Source organism: Geotrypetes seraphini, chromosome 5, assembly GCF_902459505.1.
Source record: "Geotrypetes seraphini chromosome 5, aGeoSer1.1, whole genome shotgun sequence".
NCBI classification, from domain to species: Eukaryota; Metazoa; Chordata; class Amphibia; order Gymnophiona; family Dermophiidae; genus Geotrypetes; species Geotrypetes seraphini.
This window is the reverse complement of record NC_047088.1, coordinates 37,388,883-37,401,992: the sequence shown is the minus strand read 5'-3', so window position 1 is coordinate 37,401,992 and position 13,110 is coordinate 37,388,883.

The following is a 13,110-nucleotide window of genomic DNA, read 5'->3' as shown; positions in this document are numbered from 1 at the left end:
GTAGAAAGTGGGTATACGAGTGCACAGGGCTGCACACTGAACCAGCTGTGTTCTTTCCAAAATAATTTATGGCAAAACCAAAATCTAGATAATTATAATAGTTAAATCGAGAAGTGATCAAAGGTTGAACTATCAATTGTAAATCATCGATGAGTTTGCCATAAACATTTCAATTTAGAAACACAAAATTTCATATCTGATTCATCTCTGGCTCAGATGAAGGATGAAGTAATCAATATCTCTAAGTTTCAAATCAATGAATGTAACAGTATTCATTCTAATGTGTGTCCCCTCATCCAAAGTGTAACTAAACAAAAGAATGTGGGTTCCTATTCTCTTTCATAGAATGCGAGTGTCAACAGATATTAACATGTCTAGCATTTTGCATGTGCCCTCGAGCCAGCCTTAGAGCTGGGGTGTGAGCACTAAGGTCCACATCTTACAAACAGTGCCATAAATTAGGCAGCGGTAGGCACCCTACTGCCATCTAATTGCTTTAATTGGTTTAATTAGTGCATCAATATACTGCACGGTTTTTTAAAAAAAAAACCACAATTAAATATTCATTAAAAAAAGTATGCACCAGCAAATGCCTACCCTGATAACGGTCTGAATTGTGGCTACGTCATGATGCCTAGTGGTACCAAAGGTCAAAGTAAGCATGGTTATGGCCGGAAATGACCTTAGGCGCTGTTAGGCATAATCCCCAGTCAAACCTAGATGCCAGTAAGTAGGCCTTTAAAACCCTGTCATACATTAACTGCACCTAAGGGGCTCCTTTTACTAATCTCCGATAGCGGTTTTAGCATGCGCTTAGCGCGCACTAGATGCTAACGCCAGCATTGAGCTGGCATTAGTTCTGGCTGCGTAGCGTGGGATTAGCGCACACTAAAATTCTGTGCACGCTAAAAATATATATGTGTGGTGTGGTCGCTCTTGTCTCTTCTAGTCACTCCGGACACTTTTGATCACTTCTGGCCTCTTGGGTCACTTCCGGTCACTTCCAGTCATTTCTGGTTCTCTCCAGTCACTTCCAGCCTCTCTGGTTACTTCTGGTTATTTCTGGTCTCTTTGGCCCCTTGATCCTACTGGACTCTCCAGTCACTATGGGTCAATGCAGTACACTGGAGCTGATGTTGGGCTCTCCGGTCACCATGGGTCACTGTGGTACACTGGTCCTGCTGGACTTTCTGGTCACCATGCTTTGCTGTGGTACATTGGTCCTGCTAGACTTTCTGGCCACCCCCAAGGGTCACTCTCAGGAGTCCCTTTTGCCAAGAACTCCCCTTTCCAGTCTTATAGGTCTGATGGTAATGTAGAAGAGGCCCTAAGAAGAGTGTCAGAGCTAATACTGCCACAGCTGACGATATAAAAGCCTAATGCGACTTTGTAAAAGGGGGGGAGGGGTTAGTGTGAGTAATTCTTTAAAGTCCTTCCTCCCCTTTTGGAACTGTTCCAAGAAAAGGACCTTCCTTTCTTAGCTTTCCTAGAAAGTGATGTCTGTGAGGGTGGATTGCTAGACATCGTAAAAACACAAAATTAAAGTAAAATCCATTATTAAAAACAAATAAAAAAAATAAAACAAAAATACCTCCTCTTGTAATTTTCCTTGATTGTTGCATCTGCCTCCAATTATTACATTACACTACATTAGGGATTTCTATTATGCCGTTACCTTGCGGTTCAAGGCGGATTACAAAAGAATTAGCGAAGATGTGTTACAAAAAAGATATTACAAAAAGATATCTGGTCATTTTCAAGGAAAGTAAGAAAGGAGAATGGCTAGTTGTTTTGGGTTAGGGGCTTTAGTGAGAGGCGGGATTTGAACTTGCGGTGTTATGTATATCTATCCTATTTACCCAATAGTCCCATCTGTTTTGAAAGTTATGTATTTGCTATAAGAACTCTTTGTTCCCCTGTGTATTGTTATAAATTATTTTTAGAACTCTACATCGCCCTGAATATATGATAGGGCGATTAAACAAATTTTAAATAAACTTGAAACTTGGAAAGCCGGCGCAGGCAGCAGAACTGAATCATTGCTGGGGACGCCTATGAACTGCGCTGTGGAGGGACAGGGTTCAGAAGAGAAAAACTGAATCCAGATGGGGACTACGTTTGGGCCTTACTGCACTGGGATTTCAAAGGAAATTCCTATTAATTCTAATATTTTATTTAAAAATCAGAAAAGCTATAAGGCACATCTGTATTAGAACCCACATTGAATGCTAAATTGGTATACAATTTATTTAACTCTTTTGGGTCAACTTTACATGCATAGTAGATGATAGCAGATAGAGACCAGTCTTCCCAAAAAGATAAACTCTTATCATAAGGTATGATGTGCTACCAGGGCAGGATTAATTTGTCGAGGGCCCCTAGGCACACAAGTACACTGGGCCCTCCTGCCCTGCCCCACCCCACCATGCGCCCAGACGGAAACAGGAAGCTGCGTCAGAGGGAAGCTTTGGGCAAGCAGCACCGCTTGCACAATTACAGTTCCCGTTGCCTTTCTTACCCACGTTGCTTTCTTGTCTTACTTTCCGTCGATGGAGGGGGCCGCGTTGCCGATTGGGGTGGGGCCCGCGTTGCCGATCGATGCTGGAGGAGCCCATCGCCGTTTGGAAAAAATAATGTTGATGCCCTCCTTCATCGGGCCCCCCTGACCATTTCGGGCCCTAGGCACATGCCTACTTGGCCTATTGGTTAATCCTGCCCTGTGTACTACTACATATGTATACTAGATCCGGATTTGTAAGAACATAAGAATAGCCTTACTGGGTCAGACCAGTGGTCCATCTAGTCCAGTATCCCGTCTTCACAGTGGTAATTGAGGTCACCAGTACCTGTGAGGGTGGTGTATACATGATTAGAGCTGTGATCCCAGGATGGAGATCTGGAATAACATTATGGCCCTCTTTTACTAAGGTGCACTAACTGATTAGTGTGTGCTATACGCTAACACGTGCATGTTAGACTATGGACGCATTAGCATTCGCTAATTCAATTAGCGCACGCTAATCGGTTAGCGCGCCTTAGTAAAAGGGGGTATGTTATAAGAGATCCCATGATCTGAGCAACAGATACACTATGATATACCCACCCTGTTAGTCTAATTTATTAATCAAAAATTTTTTGGAAAGTTTTTGAGTTTGTTCAGTTGATTCTCATTGTAGTTGGTAATAAAGACAAGTTAAGTAAATTATGAATATGGTACATTTTGCCCTTAGTAAAATACTGAGTTATCATTGAGTGTGGGCAAGAGTGACATTGATACCCTGTTCTAATATCTAGGATTAAAAAAATAAATAGTAGCAATATTCGATACCACTAATCCAGGGCAAACAGTGGCTTCCCCTTCCCTTATTTAAAAGCAGAATGAAAACCCACCTTTTTGACATAGCCTTCAATCCATAACCCTACTCCCCAATGCCCACCAACCCAGCCAGTAGATTAACCGTTTCCATTAACTGTATCCCTGGCATCCTGTTTGTCTGGCTTGTCTGTTTAGATTGCAAGCTCTTTCGAGCAGGGACTGTCTTCTTTGTGACTCTGTAAAGCGCTGTGTGCGTCTGGTAGTGCTATAGAAATAATTCATAGTAGTAGTAGTGTGACGAGTTTCAGTCTTTGGGAAGCAGAGCTAAGATTGTGCTGTCATAAGACAACTGACCCACTCATCTTCTTTCTCCTCCATAAGGATTCCTCTGTCCTATTAATCTCTTTCTCCTCAACAACGCATTTCCGGTCCTATTAACTCTCCTCTTCTCCCCTCTTAAATTCAATCAATTTGTACCTCGCCTAATCTATTGTAAACTGCATAGAACTTAACGGTATTGCGGTATATAAGCTGTTATTATTATTATTATTATTATAAAACCTCATTCCACCAATAAGAGCCAACCTCATCAGTGATGTCACAATGGCTTGATTGCCCTGTACTCCCCTCTGCCCTCCAACCCAGCCAGCAGATTAACTGTTCACCTTAACTATATCCATGACATCCTGTTTGTCTGTCTTGGCTGTGTAGATTGTAAGCTCTTTCGAGCAGGGACTGTCTTCTTTGTGACTGTCAGTGCTTCATATGTCTGGTAATGCTATAGTAATAATTAATAGCAGTAATAATGTCTGTCTCAAGATAAAATGCTAGTTAATCCACAAAAAGGTCTTTCATTATTGCTCTCTCTTTTACTTTTTTACCCCACTGGAGTATTAACAAAGGCCCTCCTTTACTAAGCCATGGTAGAGGTTTCTACCACAACCCAGAGCACTAAATACTCCGATGCTGCTCTGACACTCATAGAATTCCTATTAGTGTTGGAGCAGCATTGGAGCATTTAGAGCTCCGGGCCGTGTAAAATCTGTCATGGCTTAGTAAAAGATGATCAAATGAATAGTAGCTTCCATAAATATGTTTTAAGGATAGTTATCACACATGATAAATACTTGAAAACATTTGATACTTTCAGTGAAAAGATATTCAGAGCTCACAGTAGGAAGAGGAAGAGGCATCACCATAAAAGCTTCATCATTACTGTTTACTGCTTCCACAATATTTCAATAGATGCCCATCACCCAAATATATTTTTAAGAACCCCTTCTCCCAAGGTCTTTTTCTTCAATAAGACCCTTGGCTGGAAGTTTTGAAACCCTCTTCCTTCGTAGACAAATTGTTCAAGTACTTAGACGGTGTTTTACGATGCTAGAGATAATTTTGCATCTCTGTAATTATTTATCAATATTTATTTTAGAAACTATATTTCTGGCCCCAACAAGTAATCCATAGAAGTTTATAATCACTTTCATGGGACTGTGCAAGATTGGCATTCTTGGTTCGAGTGTATTGACTTTTAAAGTTACTTATCCGGTTTTTCAGTTTATGCCTTTCATTCGTACTGTTGTTGGCTCAAGTTGGACTCCCATAGAAGGCTTTTCAGCCGAAACACGGACTGTGTCGGGTCCACCCTATATGGGTCTACACCCTACATTGGCTTTGACTGCTGTCTCCTCATCACTTGCATCATTTGTACAAATATTGGAGTTTAGTCCCTTTGTTGGAACTTTATCATATGTATTAATAAACTTTTTATCAAGAACATCAACTCCACAATTTTTGTTTTTCATTTTGTTTTGTTTTTTCCCCTTTTGCTCGTGGAATTGTTGGGTGATCTTTTGATGCTGTTTATAATCATCAAACTTAAAAAAAAACACAAAAAAACATAAATTACCATAATTAAAATAAAAAAAAAACCCCACACAGTTGAAATATAAAGGTAGAAATACATGGCAAACAACGTTCTCTCTAATTAGGGAAAAATATCTTTCTGATCCCTCTTGACTACTCAAATCCATCCCCAAACTCCTTCCATCTGTGGTGAGATTACACCACTCTAGCCAGAGAAAGGAGCTGCAGTTGGTCTTCTCACTTCCTAGGAAGTGGAAACCTGCATCACCCTGCTTGCCACTCCTTCTCTCCCTGGTGGCTAACATAGACTCTCCGTGTTACTCACGGAAGTAACCATTTTAATTTGGATTGGAAGGCTCACCCTGTGAGGATGAGCACTTGAGATGCGCCTTCATTTACAAAGGCATTTTCTGTGTGGTTTTCATGTCAAATATAGCACAAAAACAACAACAAACAACAACAACAAAAAAAAACAACTGGAAAATCTCCACATTTAAGCCCCCTTTTATTAAGCTGTATTAGGGATTTTTTTCATCGGCAGCAGTGATAAAAGCTCCGACGCTTATGGAATTTCTATGCGCATCGGAGCTTCTACCACTGCGGCCGGCAATAAAAACCTCTAACACGGGTTGATAAAGGGTACCTTTTTTTTTTTTTTACTTGTACCATTAATAGTTTGCATTTTTTGCGGAGTGCATAATACTAATGACATTAACCCTGAAATGAAAATGAACACAAAACAAAAAGTCCTAAAAATGACATGGGAAACTAAACAAAAGCACATTGGCTTCCCATCCATCACTGTGTCATTTATAAAACTCTATTATTGATTTTTAAAACAAGAAACACTGGACAGCCAGAATTCATTAATAAATTTTTGATACCATACGCCACATCGCAATTTCTTCGTTCCTCGGAGCAAAATTTATTAGTAATCCCAGCCTTGAACCATATTAATACTAGAAGAAACACTATTTTTTTCAGTAGTTGCCCCAACCCTCTGGAACTCAGCACCAAATGCTCTTAGAGAGATAACTAATCTTGAGAAATTTAAATCTTTCCTTAAGACATTCCTTTTTAAAGATGTCTTTCAAGTGTAAATGTCCTTTTAAGGATATTTATTAAAAAAAATATATGAAAATTTTATCTTCTACAAGTCCACTTGTATTGGACTTAATACTTGTTTTTAACCCCACCCTTTTGTTTATACCTTTATATCTTACTTTTCTTTCAGCTTTGAAATTCTCCCCTTCTTTTCCGCTCGTACCCATTTGTCCAGTCATGTATGTCATTGTTTGTATCTAATCATGTATGTTTATTTTGTTAAAGTTATGTTAAATTTATATCATATGCTTCTACCCTATTTTAAAATGTATAACCACCTTGAAATAAATGATAAGGTGGTATATCAAAATTTTAATAAACTTAAACTTGAAACTTTTTTTTTTTTGCCTTCTACAGTATGCTCCTAATGGGTTCTAAACTTCACTCATACCATTTCTATACCCATGGAACCTTCCTTTGTTTGAATTTGTCTCTCTTATGTGGAAGCACAGAGGGTTTTACATCGATGTATCTTTTATTGATCTCTGGCAACTCTCAGATCAAACATATTTATTCTTGCTTGAGGCTGGCGCAAGTCTAGGCTGGAGCATTGGCACTGTAGTGCAGTTAACATTTCTTCCTGTGGGAACAATTTTCCACTTTTCAAACTTTTTTTTTTTACACTGACAGAAAAGAATAACAATACCTGTATTGAATACTGTCTTTTAATACAAGATAACTCCGTTCCACTTTTCTTTTACAACTTTATAAGGGTACGGTGTCAAGATACACCCTCTCCCCAAAACTCCTTTCTTAAATAATCCCTACCCCTCCCAAAACTACCTTCTTAAGTAATCCCCACCCCTCAGAATCTAGTAAGGGTGTTCCTGGCAGGTAATAATAATAATCATAATAACAGTTTATATACCGCAGGACCGTGAAGTTCTATGCGGTTTACAGTGATTAAAACGGAATTTTTAATGTTAAAAACCAGGAGTGACTCAGATAGGGGGGTCTTTTCTTTCTTAGGTACCCTTGTAAATGTGTCATCAGATACCGTTCCTTGAAATATGTATTTGTAGAACCAGCCCACCTGACTGCTTTCCTTTCTTCGAAACGTCTTGAGTCTGTAGAACCATCTGTACCCTTGCAATAATAATTAGCTTACTTTTCAGTAGCAGCTTAAGCGATTTTCCTTGTTAAAATATTCTTTAATTTAATTTCCACTCTTATCGTTAATCCTGGATCCTAATTTGAGGACTAGTGTGTGATTAAGTTATGATGTTTATTTTCTTCTAATATTTTGATTTATTTTCAGGTTTGAGAGTAAATAATAATATTATTATGTTTTCTTTGATCTCACTTTCTGTACAAGATGATATGCTTGATAATAAATGTGTAAATTCTATAAACAAAAACTGGTGTCTAACAGCTCTAAAGATCAGTTATTGTGGGAAAGGTTGTGCAAATCAGCTACCTAAGTACTTCAGGAACAGATATGTTTTAGGTGTTTCCTAAATTCCCCATAAGTATTAGCAAGCATGAGTAATTGTTTCAGATCTTTACCCCATAATGCTGCCTGATATGAGAAAAGATGTTGATGGTGTCTTTTAAATTCACATCCTCTAACCGGTGGAGAAACAAAATTCCTCCCCCCCCACAATTACATCAGCTTGCATAGAGAAATCGCTAATTCCAAGCGTTTACAGAGAAAATCGCTGATTCCCGGCACTTTCTTCACTGTGCTTTGCCTCTCCTTCAGGAACAGGCCAGGTCTCCCACCATGTTATTTGCGGTTTCGCCACATTCACGATGGTTTGTAATAGAAAAAGGCGGTTTATAAAATTTACGGTTTTTCTGTATTTGCGGGTCTGTTAATCCCCTATATCAGTGAATACGGACGGAGAATTGTATTCTGTATTTGGTGCCCAAAAAATCAGTGCGGCCTGAATAAATGAAACCACCATAACCCGCTCTGAATTGATTCCCCAGTCATTAGTAATGGAATAGAAGCTCACAATAAACAATGACGTACCATGTCATAAGTTTTAGGGTCACCCATCTAGGCCAAGGAAAAACCAGGCCTAAATACCTGCATTTAACTTGTGCATATATCAGGCATATTCTGTGCCCAAGATCTACCAATGATCCTTCCCAGGCCATGCCTCCCTTTTCAGATTTGTATACTAGAACTGCCACACAGAACTTTATACAGTGCGCCTACCAAGTTGTGCGTGTAACTTCTATTGAACGACAACTAGCATCAATAATGATTGCTGATTGCCAATTATAAGGTTTGTTAAACAATTAAGCTGTGCACTCAAGTTTATTATTAGAATCAAGTTTTATTAGGATTTTATATACCGCCTATCAAGGTTATCTAAGCGGTTTTACAATCAGGTACTCAAGCATTTTCCCTCTCTGTCCCAGTGGGCTCACAATCTATCTAACGTATGGAGGATTAAGTGACTTGCCCAGGATCACAAGGAGCAGCACGGGGTTTGAACCCACAACCCCAGGGTGCTGAGACTGTAGCTTCAACCACTGCGCCACACACTCCAATTGGCTGTGCTGAATTTGGGAGTTAGTGCATGATGATGCAGTGGTGCTAACTGATTCGTGCTGTCACGCTCACTATCTGCCCCCAGACATGACCCCTGTAGGAAAACAAAGAAATCATTTTTTTAGCATGTTTACGCGCGCACATTGGGCTGGATGCCTCAGCACGGTAAGCAAGCAGCTTAATAAAATGAGCCCTTAAAACATTAAATATAGATAGAGCTATACATATAGATTTTTAAAAGCCCCAATCCATTCATAAAGGGCTCCTTTGATCAAGCCACGCTAGCGGGGTTAACGCACGCGACTTTTCATCACGCTTTTTCCCCGCGCCAGCCTAAAAACTATCACGCATTATTACGTGCATTAAACCACTAGTGCGGCTTGATAAAAGGAGCCCCAAATATTCTTTCACCTATACAGTATATGAGTCTTGAGGATTTTAGTGAGTAATATTAATTTTATTATATATCATTACTACCTTAGTGTAATTCAATGATATGATTGCCCTCATGCAGAAATTCCATTTCTGCTCTTCTGCATGACTCAACCCCAAATTATTTTCCCACTGAGTCATAAATATATTTTTATCTTTCTCTTGGTCTGAGAATGTATCGCATAAAATGGAAATTATTCCCTTAGGTATTGCTTTATATTATCCATTCAAAAACTCGAAGCTTGCTTAAGGCAAAGGTCTTGATTTTGTGGGTTTATGCAACATTTAGATCTCAGATAATTAATGATTTTCTTTCCATTTACCTAATGTTCCCCTAATAGCTGACAAGCAGCAACACAGCGTGGGAGACAAAAGGCCAACACTAGTCAATGGCATTCAATCAGATGGATTTATTACACAAGTAGACTCAATACATGATGTGTTTTGGCAGCTAGGCCTGCAACAGGTGTCTAAACAATGGGGGGTCTTTTATAAGGCGCGCTAGTCGATTTAATGCATGCTAAATATTAGCGCACGCTAAATGCAAATGCGTCCATTGAATATAATATAATATAATATAATGCATCCATTGAATATAATGGACGCATTAGCATTTAGCGTGTGCTAAATCGGCTAGTGCGCCTTAGTAAAAGACCCCGTTAAAAACGTGAACAATTAAGCAACATATGATAACAAAGTAAAATTTAACAAATCATACTCTTAGACTGTATGTTAAAATATATATGTAATATAATTAGTATTTTAATGGCAAGATTTCAAATTAAAGACATATGTGACAGTAATAAATCATTGTATGTGAGTCAAAATGACATAAAAAACATAGTTACTTAGGCCCAAATTCTGTAACCAGCGGCTAAAGTTAAGCACCTATTTCGGAGGCGCCCAACTAGATAGGCGCCTATCTAAATTGAATAACAAGCTCAATTAAGCTTTTTAATCAGCACTGATTGAAACCTAGGCGCCCATCAAGAAAGCGCGATTCTGTAACAAGGCGCCTCTAAAAATTTAGGTGGCCTTGAATAAAATAGGCGCTATGCATGTCGGGCATGGGCGTGGCTACATGTTAGGCACTGCTCTTAAGCGTGCTTAAGCGCTCAGCTAGGCGCCTAACTTTTAGTTGTGCCTAGAGCTGGCCCATTTCTTGGGCGCCGCCAAAATAGGTTCTGCTCAGCGTGATTCATTAAACAGCACCCAATTTTACTTGAATTGCGCTGAACAGTGCCTAATTAGGCACCTAATTTTTGGGTGCTTCTTATAGAATTTGCCCTTCAATCCTCCATTGCCTCAGGTATAAATATAGAAGCCATTTTATTAAAGCTTAAAATTTTAAATGCCAAGAAGCCCATTTTATTTATTCCGTTTTCTATACTGTTCTCCCAGGGAGCTCAGAACGGTTCACGTTAATTTAGTCAGGTACTCAAGCATTGTAAGTATAAAATGTTTAAATAAAGATAAAATGATAGAGTTACCGGGGACAACAAAGATACTTTATGGAAACCTGGTGGGGGTGATTAAAATCTAATCCCCCCTCCCTTTTTTTTTTTTTTTTTTTTTTAACAATGCCACGCTAGCAGCTGACATGCAGGAAAAGCCCTACAGCCCTTTAAATTCCTATGCGCTTCGGGGCAGTTATCGCAGCAGCAGCTGCTAGCGTGGCTTTGTAAAAGGTGGAGGGAGGTAAAACATATGCAACAAAAAGCATAAAAAGTAATGAATAGATGAACAGCTCTCCCTCCATATTCACGGAGGTTAGGTTCAGAGTAGAGGTCTGCATGGGAATGGGGATCGCGGGGTTCCCGCGGGAATCCCCCCTAACCCACGGGACTCCCACGGGGACCCCCCTCTGGCCCACGGGATTCCCACGGGGACCCCCCTCTAGCCAACGGGATTCCCAGGGGATGGAAGGCTTTGGACATGTCAGCCTTAGTAAAAGAGGGGGTTTATAAGTTAATTACCTGAACAGAAAACAAAAAAAGGGTTCCACCAAAGAGATTCCACAAGGAAAACAGCAAAAGAAACTGTGGAATTGATGATCCTGTCAGAAGTAATTGCTGCTTTTTATGGGGATTGGCGGAGATGGAGGTAATTCCTTGCGGGGATGGGTGGGGACGGAGAGGGTCCTGACGGGGACGGGTGGGGATGGAGAGGATCCTGGTGTGGACGGGCGGGCATGGGTGGGATTTCTGTCCCCGCACAACTCTCTAGTTCAGAGCTAGCCCGCGAATAGGGAAAAACTGCAAATAAGTTTTTGGGCCGGCTCTGACCCACCCCCACCTCCCTCCTGCGTCCCCGAACCTTACCCGGGGGCCTAGCGGTGACGCGGGGCAGGAGCGATCTTCCTATGCTCCTGCCCCGTGCAGAGCCGTCATCAAAATGGCTGTCTAAAACGTCCCTGGATATGTCCAAAATGTTTCAATTTATGAGCCCCTGAGTGAGTGGTGATGTAGCTGCACTAAGCCATTAGTGCAGAAATACCCACTTGAATTCAGCACCAATATTTCAGATACTAATCTTATAACAACTCAACAATGAGCTACCAATTTCATGTGACCTAAATTTTAGTAGCTTTATTTAAATATCAGGTTAAAGAATTTCTAGGCTAGACTGATCGTAAATATTCTGTTTTCTCATGCCATTTCTAACATTTGACTGAACTCATTTAGGCCCCTTATTATCAAGCCGCATTAGGGATTTTTATGAGCATCAGAGCTTTTACCGCAGTGGCCGATGATTTAAAAAAAACAAACAAAAAACCAAAACAACAACCCTAACCCGTCTTGATAAAAGGGGACCTTAATTTTCTTTGAATACCAGCTAATAAACCCCCTCCTTTAGAAAGCCGTGCTAGTCTTTTTTTACGCCAGCCGTGGCAGTAACAGCTCGGACGCTCATAGGAATTCTATGAGCGTCAGAGCTGTTACCACGGCAGCCGGTGCTAAAAACGCTAGCGCAGTTTTGTAAAGGAGGAGGGAAAATAATTATTTTCAGTTTAAATGATACTAATCACGCAGTTTAATCAATATTGTTATGTAATGCGCGTTTTGTATGAGGACAATTATTACGAGTGTCATGCAAAATATGTGATGAGGTAATTTTCAGTTCAGATGTTCTCATAATCCATTTCATTTTGGGGAAAGATGAATTTCCATTCAATTTATAGAGGAAAGTGACCAGCATCATCTCATCTACAATGTACTGTTGAGAAATAAATTACAGGATCTATTCAAATCTAACATGATTTATGCCACCAACATATAAAAAAAGTGCAGTCCTAAAGGACAGAATTACCTTCAGTACAGTGATATTTGCATCTTTCATACTTAGTTATATGAGAGAATGCCAGGTTCTAAAGTTATTACCTCTGGTCTGCTCTCTGATATATAAAGTTTATACAGTTCTAACACAGTATAACAAAATGATTTTGGTACTCAGTGAAATAAGATGATTGGGGTTTGGGGAACAAAAGATATTGAAAATGTTAAATATGTCTGAATTCATAAACTCTCCAGCTGATGTGTATACGAGGAATGTCTTTTTATTTGGGTCAAGTAACTTATAACCGTGCAATTAAAGAAAATGAAACTGTACACTAGACAAATTAAAACCAGATGTAGGCTGAATGGATAAACACCATGTAAGCTAACTACCACTTATTTAGATAGTCTAGATGTATGAAAATGTATATTTCATTAAACAAAATGTTTAGTAAATGAAAAATAATTAATTTTAGGTCAGTGGCAGAGGACTTGGCCATGAAGCAAAGAAAAACAAAACACTCAAAAATGATTATTCAATTAGAGACAAATAAGAATCCAACGAGACATATTGTGTAGTATCTTCAAAAACGGTTCTCAAGAATACGATTAGA